Below are 13,431 nucleotides of genomic sequence, written 5' to 3' on the forward strand. Positions count from 1 at the left end.
TAGTTTTCGCGCATGCGTAGTTCATTTCCTGTTTTGGCTGCACGGAGTTCAGAGCTCACCTGTCGCTCCAGTGCTATAATTATGTCCGTACAGAGTGACTTCTTTGAGAATGTATTGTTGGTGATGTGGGTTTTGAAGTTCTTCTTGGACTTCTTCTTTTTCGATATTACTATTATCATAATTATTCTCATAATGTTACTATTATCATAATATTCTCCCTTCCTTTCTTCTTCCTTTTCTTCTTTGTCGACCTTATTATTATCAAAATTATTATTCTCATTTCTTTTCTTCTCGTATTCTTCTTTTTCGATATTCTTCTTATCTTATCATCCTCATTTCCTTTCTTCTTTTGTTCGATCTCTGTCTCATCTTTTTGTTCTTATACTTCCTATTTATAGACCCCCCCCCTTCTCCCTTGATATAGTCTTGCTTTGTTTCCTCTTGCAAATGAAATCCTCCTTGTTTTTTTTCTTCCTTTTTTATAATGCTCCCTTTTCATTTTCTCCTCCTTCTTCTTCACTGATAATTGTGTAATCCTACACCTCCTCCATCTCCTAAGTTTTCTCTTTCTATTTCCCTTCTATTTATTCTTGTTATGAATTTGCTTGTGCTTTTTTTTTCGCCTTTTTTCTTCGTCGTCTTATCTTCTCTTTATACCTATTCTCATTCTTTTACTCCCGTCGTCCTATTTTGCTTAATTTTGTTCTCTCTGTTTTTCTCTTCATGCAAAATGAAAAAAAATGAAGAATATGATATTTCCTTTTAAAAGTATGCCCCCCAAAACATGAATCTTCAAAATATTGTTATATGCATACAAGTAATAATTTCTGAACAAGAAGTCATAATCTTCTCGATTAAAATTTGCAAGGTGGTATACAATTATTATGAAGATTATTTATCATTTATCATCCAATTACTTAAGTTAGCCCACCCCATCCCTCATGATCACCATTATCTTCTCCCTTCATCTTTTTTTCTGTTTCGTCTGCTTTTTTATTTTATCTTTTTCTTTGTCTTATCATTATTATATTCATAATCTTAACCATTGTTGTTATTATTATCAATATTATTATTTTTTTTTATTAACCGATTGTTATATTTTCTTTTATTATTTGTTATTATCATTGTTAGTGTTGATAGTAATGTTTATATTTGTTATCTTTGATATTATGTAAACATTTGAATATTTTACATGTAAAGAATAAAAGAAATTAGCTTAATTCGATTGAAAAATATTATTGTTATTGTCATGAATGCCATCCCCTCTACTCTCTCTAATCCCCTTACCTCTAGTCAACCTCTACTTATATTCTCTCTCTCCTCTATTTTCCCTTTACCTTTTTCCCTTCTATTCAATCAGTAGCTTACGCAGGGGGGGGGGGAGAGGGTTCAGTTTCATACGAGGCGCTTTAATCGAAAAAAAATGTACTACAACACTGCACAGACAAGTGGGTTATGCTCTCTCTCTCTTCTTCATCTCCCGTTCCCTGCCCCCCGGCCCTCTCTCTATTTTTTCCCTTCTGAGTATATTCTCGTCATCACAGAAATATGTCCAAACCCGGCCCTCCAAGCCCAACCCATACTAAAAAATAGAACCTACATTAGGATAGGTGCCCGGCATATTCGGCCCATAATCAATTCCAAATGATTTCTAGATTTTATACGTCGTCGAGAAATGTTCAACAAAAACCTCCAAATTATTTCCTTAATTCAAAATCCAACGGAGACGTTGCCATGTATTTGTGTAAAAAATGAATATTATGTATCAAATGATTCTAGTAATTAAAATTGTATTAAAAACAAGACATTCCGCCTTTCTTTCATTATCCAAGAATATACAATAAGTCCCTGCAAACCGTTTTATTTATTGTGAACTTACTCAATTCTCAGTTTATTTCACTAGTTTAGAACGTGTGTGGTTATTTTCTTGACATTTATGTGCAAAGGATTTAATGATCAACAAATGATTAGTAATTCATGGAAAATGCAAGAAAAAATAACTTAAGTATATGTTGGACAATTTAAAATGGCAAAAAACGAGTGTGACCAGAAAGACATTTTCGGTTTTGCTGGTAATCTAGTTGTCAGAGATCGGCGGTGAACCAAGGAATTCTTGGTGGAGGGGACTATAAATGCGCTACTTTTTCTTTACTTTTTTCTGACAAGCAAAGGGGGGGGGGGGAAATAGAGGTCAGCAATGAAATCGCAACCCAAGTTACACCATTACTATATTTTATACCTTTTTCTTATTCTAGTGCATATAAATTATATTCCATCATTTAACCCCCCCCCCCATTTGTTTCGCCACACTCACTGTCAAATTTTCGGACAATATATGATTTGATTAACATTTTAGGAACTTTCCGTTCGGAAATTATTATTTCCTGCGTTCAGTTTGTTTTAATATCCAATTTCGTCAAGATGAAAAAGGACTCTGAAAATAATAACCTGCATTGCCAAAGTATAATTCTAAAATGTCGTAAGTGTATATAATTTCTCACCCGGTACATTCACCTTTACAGAATTTCGATGTATTAAAATAATTCTTATGTTTTATTTATCCGCTTCCTTTTTCCTTGTAGCCAACAATCCATAAGAGCTCCGATGAAAATACAAATATAACGAGTTAATTAGAGAACTGTAAGAGGAAGAGCGTGCTTCAAAAGAGATACATAGAAAGGCCATTCTCGCCTGCCTAAATATCATATTCCAGCTCATATTAAGTGATATATATTATCTCTAATTAATTAATTAATTGTCTTTATTAATCGATTCATGTACTGATTGCTTTATCTCATATTTATCTTTATCAAAGTTGAACGTCTGTTATATTCTATGGAGTACGGCCAAAAATGAAACAAATAACTGAATGGACGTATATGGAATAACAATATGCTTTATGCCGTTTTTCTCGCACCCTTCTAACAAGCAATTAAAAAAAATTAAACGAGCCGCATGATGATAATGATTAATAATTCATATAATATCCACTAAACATTGTGATCAAGGCGCTCTACTTATTCATTCATTACCCGGCTTACATCATTTGTTCCGTGAAAAGCATTATAGGCCTGTTTGCAGACATAAACATAAATATTTTATTTTAATATATTCTGCTTTTCATTCCCTCTATTTTCTCGAATTATATATCCATGGAATGCATATTTACTCCATGCTCTGGATTCCTATCGCATCACATTTTTTTTATATGCAGGTCAAACCAAACCACGATAACATACTCAATCAGAATAAAATCAATTGGGGAAACCTTAGATTTTTTTTTCGAAAATTCATGAGATTACTGATATGGATAAAACATGCTTCATATACTTTGTACATCGTAAATAACACATATTAGTCTCCATTAGCATGATTATGAGTCTATTATGCCTATGTCACGGCGTTTATCACTCTTTGGTGTTAAACCAAACTGACAAAGTGTGAATTCATCCGTACATCCTTCCCTTTCAAGTCACTCTTTTACATTGTTAGTAAGTGGCAGCTTTATTGACCTTCGCTGGATGCCCTTTTGTGATTTTCAAAGGAAAGGGGGCCATGCCTCCATCAATTACCACATCCGTATCGTTAGAACAAAATAGAGTGTACGTACGATCCGAGGTATTCTCAATAGCCAGCTGTATACACTTTTTGTTTAGGATTATAGAAATCGATATCAACTTAAAGTCGTGTACTCTCTTCTAGTTTGATCTAGCTTGATCAGTTCATGAAGTTGAATATTATGACAGCCATTTTCAAGAGGCAAAATAATGCACCTAAATGAAAGAAGAAAACAAAAATCGATGTGTTATAAACTGAAACCATGATTTTTCTTCTTCCTATATTTTATCAACGGCGCCATTTTTTTAAAAAGAAGTGCACACCTAGTTAGCAGTAATGCATATAGCATTTTCATTTATTTGAAAGCAGGATAAAAGAGCATTGTAGATTAAATGCCTTGCTCACGGGCATAGGTGCCGCGGCCGGGATCGAACCCCGGACTTTTTGAAACCTCACAAGCAATCTTATAAAGTATCGATCGTTTTCGATCTATCGTTGATCATATCAGCGCACGCACGCAGCTCTGCGTGCGTTTTGGGTTGCATTTCGCTGCTCCCATTGTTTTCCCTCACTTTTATTGATTACGGTATATACGTGGTTCTGCGAAACTGAAAATCGTTGAAATCAAGCTTCCATCGCGGCAATGCCCACTGTACGCCAATATTGGACTCTCTTCGAAGCATAACTCGTTTTATAATGCTTTATAAACTATAGAAACAAAAGGTAAAAAGGTATGACTTTCTGGAATGTGTAGTTTAATTAATGGACATTGTAATTATAACACAGAAAAGGCAGAAACATAGTATGAAATTGTATTTTTAAAGCCTGCAAATGGATGCGAGTAATAGCCTTTGGGGAACCGACTATATACGGCTCCCGTACATGAATAAGTTTTAGGGAACCGTATATATCCGGCTCCCGTTGGCAACGGGTTAAATACCACATGAACTGCATTCACGCCGATGAAACGAAACTGTCTATCTATTCTATTCCGCGATGAGTTTCTTCTCGCTTGAGCGTCATCGCATCTTATCTTTGACAATAGTCTGTTCCCAGATGGGATCGTTTAAAACCATTAGAGGTGCATGCCTGGAAGGTACATGATGAACTGCATTTCGTTCGTTACAGCTTTGGAAAATTGAAGATAAACGGCTGAACTGAATATTGTCTATGACAGGATACTAAATGATTATTGACCTCGATAATGAAAGTACATCGGATATTCGTTCCAATATGGATAAATGATCTTCGATTTTTCATATCCCCTTTCCATTTTATTTCTATTAAAACATTGTGTAATTCAACTTCAGTTCTGATCTTTTCCTCTTCGCTTATTAATGTAGGTTGACAGAATTAAGTCCAGTCATGTTCAAGCGGTAAAGATAAGCTGCATATCAAGATAAACTATTTCTTTATAAAAACTGAAAGAGCCTACACTAACGACCAAGGTTCAGCTAATTTGTAAATTGATTTGAAATATAAAATTAATTTATTCGTTTTTAATTGTTAAATATTTAATGATTATCATCATGAATTTCATATCTCCTTTTCGATACGATTATATAAGATATAAATTGTATTGTATTTATTTAATCACGGTAAAAATTACATCAGATATAAATTGCACAATTACCTCACGATTACTTGGCACGACAACCTTACCACTTGGCCATGTTGGCATTGAAAGTTAAAGTCATTCTCCAATTACTGTAAGACAATGCCACCAGTCAGCGATGGTATGAATTATGACTTTTGTTGGAAAACCAAATAAGAAACAAAATCAATGGATTGGTAGAATGAAGACGGTCGGACATGATAAGGATTCCAACAATGCGAGGAAATTGTGAACTTGTATCGAAGTTGAAATTCGAGGTGGATTCTGTTTCGGATCAGGGAATCATTTACGTAATTCGCACGAATCTGAAGAGAAGTAAAATAGGAGAATCTGACGCAGAGTTTAATGCCCGCGATTAAAAACACGAGTTGGAAAGCCAAGTTTCATTTACGTACTTCATGTCTAGGCCACTCTGACAAGGAGACTATTGAGTTGTGGGATGGGAGTTTGCAGCATTCTGCCAGAATTTTCTAGATTCTCATCGCTAATTTACCATGCCTACCTGGGATTATTTTATGCCAACCAGTATGGTTTCTTCGTGTGATCTTATATAAGTATATAGGTCGTTGAGTAGTACCTGCATTTAATACATTTCTAGGATTTAAAAAGAAATTCATGTAAAGTAATACTCAGGTTGGCGATGTTCATGGGAAAAAACTGTGTTCGAAATGTTCAGTTCAAGGAATGTTAACTATGCAAAGACAATGGTTTAAAATAAAGCAACCAAATAATCCGGAATGAGAGAAAAGGCGGGGAGACTTAAAACACCTGAAACATTTTACTTTCGTATTTAAAGCAGATCAAATGCTTGACGGCATTGTTCAGGAATAATAGTACAAATAGAAATATAAGCCTTTTTGCGTGGGATGGTGAATTTATAGGAAATATATATGAATTAATGCGATAGGGCGTGATGATATCCTCAAAAGGGCAAGATTACATAATACTTATCTAATTTCCTCAAAAAGGCTAGAAAACTTCCTTTTCACCGAAACAAACTTCAGATACCTATTTATATTCAGGGCTGCGGTCGAAAAGAAATCTTGTTGAAAATTAATTGGATAATTATTATAATTGGATTCCAAGGCAGTCTGCGGTTTTAAATTTTGAAAGATTTGTCTAACAAGAAGAATGAGCTAAACGGAGTGTTTATAAAGTCAGATACATGGTAGAATATCAAGAATCGTAATTAAGAAACCCTGTAGTTTGTTACAAAGCTATATCTGTCCAAAAATGAAATGGTAGTCAAGGCTATATGATCACTTTATGGTATGTAATTATCATTTTGTAAAAACACATTGTGATGTCTGTAAAATCCTGTTACTTTATCTGATGTAATGAAAGACTTGAAGTGCATTATCAGCTCGATTTTTGTATTTGGTGAGTAAACTGATGCCTGCTTGGTAATAATTCTTGGTAATTATAGTATGATGGTTGGGACCCACAATATGTTATTTCTAGCACCGATTATTGGTGTAAAGTAGATGCCAAATCGTGACAGCAATCTACATGTTGCTACCGCCGTAAAAACTTTAAATGACAAATTATACTTGATAAGAAATGCAAACCTATATCTACCGATGTCATTATTGTCAATTGGATTATAACTCAAAGGCAGTCATTATCCTGGATCAATATTTGTCATGAATTGTTTTTGTTATTTTACAATAGCAATATCAACTTTATTAATATTATACACTGAAACCAACATTAATTCGGTCACGTTAGAACACTCAGTACAGTCATTGGATATCAATTTGAATTTCCAGGCCATCAAATTCATAATATCAGTTTCGCAAGCAGATCTTATAGTTGAAAAATATTTCATTTCGCATCATTTTGTTATTCATTTCAAACTTTACTTCATTATCGGGACTCCACTCGCAATTCCTCGGCTCGAGCCCCGGCGCTGAGTCACACCTATATCCGATGGTCTAATTAAAACTGATCATTACTCAGGAGACATCGACGCATCCACAACACAATACACTGAAGATCAGGCAGTTTCACTCACCCACCAAGCGATCGGTCCAAATCGGTTCGTTCGCCGAAATCGTGAATAATGAAAATTTATCGCTTTACCAATTTCATGGGGCAAGGTGAGGAGAAGAGGAAAAATAGACGATGACATCATGTTTGTTTGGATGATAATGGTCATGGTGGTTGGTGGTGGTCGAGGCCAATTCATCGTCATGATGGGATAAACCAACAAACTGTTGCTTTTAGTTAATCACGATTAATACTCTGTCAGATGAATGTCGATGTTAGTCTGGAATGATTCTATGTTCAATGTATTATTCATTTTTACAGTGTTCAATCCATGTATGATCCTTCCTTTCTCCTCTAATGTTAAAACTTCACTCTTATGACAGTGAGGAGAATGCTAATAGAATTCTCCCTTATCTGTAATGAATAATTGCCTCTGCTCACGTCTTTGCAAGCTCGTCTCTTATCTTTTAAAATTCATGTATATCACTTACCCACACCCCCATCCACCTAACCTTCTCAACAATCACCCTTCAATAATTATAACATTTTTATCATTTTCTCACACAAGCCACAAGTCATGCTCTTACACCTCAAACCCCAACACACAACCCACGAAACCACTCCCTCTCTCTCCCCTACTGCCACTCTCTCACATACTCCTCTCCCACCCCACTCTAACTATCACCCACTTAACCCTCTTACGCACACCCAACACCCACACCACTTTCTTTAACTCATCATTCCCGACCTTTCGTTTGAGGACGCGGACGCTTATTTACAACGGTCGTTGACTTTGGAAGGGACTTTTTGGGCCCGTCATCATGGTCGTAAAACTCAGTCCTGCAATGCAAATTGTGTGACATGAGATTTTTTTTTCGTTTCGCATCTGCGACGGAAACATTCAATATGCGTTTCGTGTGCAAAATTCTGGTTGCTAATATGGTAACAGCGATTTATCCGATCGAGGACGACTTTCCAAAGCCACATTTGACTCCTCCTAGAGCTCGAGAGGCCGCCCGGGGGGCCAACTTCCATTGATTAGTGGATACCAGTAGCGACCACCCGTAAAAGGGGACAGAGTGGGCAGGTACGTTACGTATATAGGCCTATGTAACGTTATAAGGGTGTCAAAACGATGTTTGAAATGCTGAAATAAGGGATATATATTCAATACTTGTAGGGTTTCACAAGCCAAATACTTGTTAAGAGATGCATTTTCATAATCTGGAAAAGAATTGCTTCCCTTGTTTAGCATGTTTAGGGTACTTTTCGAAACCCCATGGTCGTGCCTGGTATCCACTCATCAATGGAAGTGGTCCCCCGGAATTTGAATCTAATCCCCATTTCTGGGGAATGTAAAACATAATGCCCCTCACATCGTGTGCGAGAGGCATATCGTTTGTGTATAAGGAGTAAACAAAAGAAACAAAGAAACAAAAGAAACAAAAGGAAACGAGTTCAAAGGTATCGCATATGATGTGTACATATCAACGCATGCGAAATGTTCGGCTGGAGAGGTTGATCTTATCCATGAAATCAATTGCCAGTGATCCACCAATAATCCACATTAAATGTAATATCGATTCGATGGACTGTAATGATCTATATTTAAGCCTTCAGTCAGTAAGTTTTTCCTCACTCAATATGTTCTCGATTTGTTTGAAAAACCACTTTCTTCTCCATGTCATAAATCTATTTTAGGTCCTGCATTTTGAATATCTCCAGCCATCAGTCGTAATATACATGCACGGGTGTCGCGGAAAGGGATTTTGCACACGAAAAGCAGATTTGTAGGGCCTGTAACCCCCCTGTTACACAAAGCTTAGCATTGATCGTAGAGCAGTTTTCCACGTTTGATTCCATTGACTGTAATGCACAATCAATCTTAAAAATCAAGTGTATGATTAAGCGTTAACTTTTGTGTTAGGGGACCCTAATACTAGCGTCCGTGATGATTGCGAAAGGTCCCAATTATTGTCTTACACGCACACGAACCCACACCTACTAAAGTACACGCGCAGACACCACGGGTAAGTGCACCAGACACACGTCCGAACTCCCACACACACTCCCACACCCTCCCCACTTTGTTCCCCCACCCCCCTAGAACTACACATACCACAAGTTAACCATCCTCTTCATCATTATCCAACTCCCGTAAGTACACACTTACAAATCTTAAATTTCTTTCACCTTTACTCTTTTGCAAACACACACACTCACCCACTGCGTCTCGCACACTCCCGCGCCCTATACTATCCATGACCAACACTCTTATCCAGTAACAATCAACAGAAATCTCCACCTCTGTCCTTTACTCTTCCTCCTATCTGTTTGTCGGTCTGTCTGTCTGTGTCTCCCCCTCTCCCTCTGCCTATCTCTCAAAGTAGAAACGCACACACCCCCACACAGAAAATAATCTTCCTCGCTCTTCGATCTATCTATCTATCTATCTATCTAATGTATATCTATCTAATAAGTATTTATCTGTTTATGATATCTCTACATCTATCTATCTATCTATCTATCATTCTATCTATCTAGCTTTCTATCTTTCGATCTACCTACCTATCTATATATCTATCTATCTCTTCATCCTTCCATTTACTCTTTTTTTATGAACATCTAGCTTATCATCTATATCTAGATACGGTCTACCTTCATTCCCTCATTCCTTCCATCTGTCCATTGCAACGTAGTTTGAATCTAGAGATTTGATTTCAAACTGGACATTGGTTTACAAGTATTTGCATGATATGATATACAGGGTATATTATAAGCTTATCCGCAGATAGCACAGTGATCATGGGACCTATATGGATCGGTGTCATTTCTGAGATAAGCGATGACAAATCACGGATCAATATGAATTATTGACGCGAATCGGACTGGGTGAAGATAATATAAATCACTGCTGGTGGACGGAGAGGAAGAGGGAGATGGAGAGAGGGGTCAAAAGATATATAAAGAAGTAAAGAAAGACACATGGAGGTTGTGTGCTTGTTTTTTTAGTTTTAACAGAGGTTTATTAATCATATATGATTGTTTACGGCTAGGACCGACATTTAACGTCACCATCCGAAGGACATGACAAGGGATCGAACCTCTGCAACAATTGGTAACTTCCCCAATCGTGCCAATGTAGCTTGGATTACGCCACAACGCCTTGACCGAGAGATGCCATAGATCTGCTATTTATATGTAAATAAAAAATAGATATAAAGTCCTGAATCATGTTCAACATTCCCTGAAAAATGTTTTTCGTATTTGCGTTGTCATCATGGTTTTAGTGTCTGTAATGTGAAGGCAAAAGCTATTACCAATTTAAAAACAATCAATATGATCGCTAGATCAGGAGTTTCCGAAAGGATATCAACAAAACTATTTTTGCTATTATTAATTTCTTTCATGCCTGTGCACCGTTCGATAAAACGATGATCGAAAGTCAGCATAGGAAATGTCCATTTTTATGTGATATTCAGACCGCAACATAATGTCATTGTGGGATCCTTTTATACAATATAAGGTGATGTACTCGCACTTTTATTCAAATTCCAAGGTAAAATATGACGTATTAGTTTATTCAAGTTTGCTCAACTTTCAAAGTGTAGAACTTAGCACAAATTATGCATCATATACATCGCTTACAATTATTTTTCGTGTGAATTATTTATGATATTATGATTATTAGTGGAGCTTGTTTTTTTTTCAAATATACTTCATATGATCAAATTGATTTATTCTTTCTACTTGAGATCAAAGATAGTCTGACCAACCTGGCTATATATGCCTACATTCAAGACTATACATGTATCCAGAAAATTATATTTTCAACTCACACAGGCATAAACTTGTATTTCTCAAACCAGTCATTTTATGTTCATTTCACTTCACTTTGCCGGCTGATTCCGATGTATATAAATACCACAACATGGCGATATTGATAGCACAGAATGATTTTGAGGGAAATTTAATATGTATATTTGGAAACAAATGTATAACTTTCCCGTGGTGTAGACTCTTTCATGGATACGCTCAACACTTTAATTTACATTGTATATTTTGTGCAATCGTAAGAATGGACGAAAAATGCTGAATGAATTTTCTGAAATTTTCTAAAACGTATTTAGAGTCTTAAAATTTTACACAATCCTATAAATTTGATATCATCAATAATTTCAGTTTTGTCTAACTAGTAACATTTTAATTCTTTGTATTGGAATACAAAAAATAAATATGCAATTCCTAAGTATTTGTGATATTTTGGGACTATGTTTATCATCATGTGGTTTAGGATTTAATACACATTTTTATCAGCTACATTTTGTAAATCCCCATTTTTAAATTGCGCTTCTATTATTCATAAAACTGAAGACAAAAGTTAAAATCAAATATTTTCAGATTTATTCATTGTCATTCTAATCTCTCCAGTTAGCGAAGCATCTATAGTGTAACCCAAGCAGAAATCTGGGACAACTTTAATGTCCTCAGATTCAGACATACCCAATGTACATAACACACAAGTCTTGTTTTTCTCCCCGCCTTCAATGAGGCGTATTCATAAAACTGAAAGAAAAACTCGAGGTATATTTATTTTCATGTTCGTTTTCACATTTTCAGAAAACACATGTTTCACAGTGTAACATCAGCTGACAGGTGGGGCAACCTTAACGTCCTCAAATTCATCACATAGCTCACCCCTAATACACAAACACACTCCTGCTACTACTCTCCTACCGTTGCTATAATAGTCCCGGATATGGGATAAGTCAAATTGTAATTGTGTTAGTGCGCCGCGACTGCGCACATCTGCGTGAGTTTCTAGTCATTGCCGATACGTGGTATAAATATATAATTCTGTCTGCCACAAACAGCATACCTCGCAAAGTAACGATCAAACGCAGACTTTCGTAGTATTCTATTGACACCAACTTTTTATCGCGAAAGTATCATTGTTTGTGCATCTTATTCGCTCAGGGTGGATTGGAATTTTATAAATTTGGAGTTTCACTTTTTTACATCTTTCGGGATAGTGTTTATACTTATTTTTGAAATATTCAGGATATTATATTGCTGATGAAGGAAGGGTAAGTTGAGTTAGGGATGATATATGAATGGCATTTGTTGATGACCTTATGTTTATGATTATTTCATATTTGATTTTTTATATTTACCACTACGACAACAGCAACAACAACTGCCACTACAACAACAACAACAACAACAACTACTACTACAACAAACAACAACGACTACTACTACTACTTCTACTACTACTACTACTACTACTACTACTGCTGCTGCTGCTGCTGCTGCTACTACTACTACTACATACTACCTCTAATACTACTACTACTGCTGCTGTTGCTATACTACTACTACTACTACTAATTCTACTACTATTACTACTACTTCTATTGATTTTTCTTCTCCCAAATGCCGTCTTGATTACAACGAAAAATCAGAAACTATGATTGACTTTCGCACACATTATGCCAAATACATGAACATACTTGCAATCTAAAATAGTATTGGTCAAACTTTAACCAACATGGATTAATTCGTTTAACATTTATTTCTGCCCAATCAACGAACTACCACTCGAACTTTCCCCATGGCTGATTATATGTATGACTTCTTGATTGCAGGCCAGACCAGACAGCACATCCCGTCATCACGTGGCCAGTCTAATTATCATCTTTTCATGCAAAACAACAACAGACCACTTGCCGTCTGTCAATGAAATTGATTCTTCTAACTAGACTTCATCAATTGAACCCTTTTGCTAAATGTACTTTGATTAATCGCACTAATAGGACACGTAACACTTTAATTTCCTCGCTTGTTCTAATTTGTAACGGCTACATATACTGTTTTGAAGCGTTCATGTATGCATGTTAATGCGCTGATTACTTTCCATTACAGACTTATTAAAGGATGGAGAGTTTACCCAAGGGATTGATAATATTTTTGGTTTTATTTTAACATAAATTGTTAAACAGTGTTACCATTTATTGTCTTGTCTGTAGATAAAGGTTCCCGTTTTAGAAGAGAATGGTAGTACCATTGTATACTGGACTAATCGAATTGCATTTCAAAAGAGTATTGAAAATCATATTCTCAAACAAAATAGGTTATAATTATAGATTTAAAGTAATAGATAAAATTATGAAATGGATAAAACAAGGGCGCTTATAACACGGTAGTTTGCCTAATCTGTGGACATAGGCGTCTACCTCGCAATACATGATAATAAATATTAATCCGGT

At 35.8% G+C, this 13,431-nt stretch overlaps 1 protein-coding gene across 1 annotated transcript in view; it reads left to right on the forward strand.

Annotated features, from left to right (window-relative positions):
• LOC121424205 (tyrosine-protein phosphatase Lar-like) overlaps window positions 1–13,431 on the forward strand; it is an 86,414-nt gene that overhangs the window by 33,790 nt on the left and 39,193 nt on the right. The window lies entirely within an intron of this gene.

The sequence above is a fragment of the Lytechinus variegatus genome, chromosome 11 (genome assembly GCF_018143015.1).
Source record: "Lytechinus variegatus isolate NC3 chromosome 11, Lvar_3.0, whole genome shotgun sequence".
Lineage (NCBI taxonomy): Eukaryota > Metazoa > Echinodermata > Echinoidea > Temnopleuroida > Toxopneustidae > Lytechinus > Lytechinus variegatus.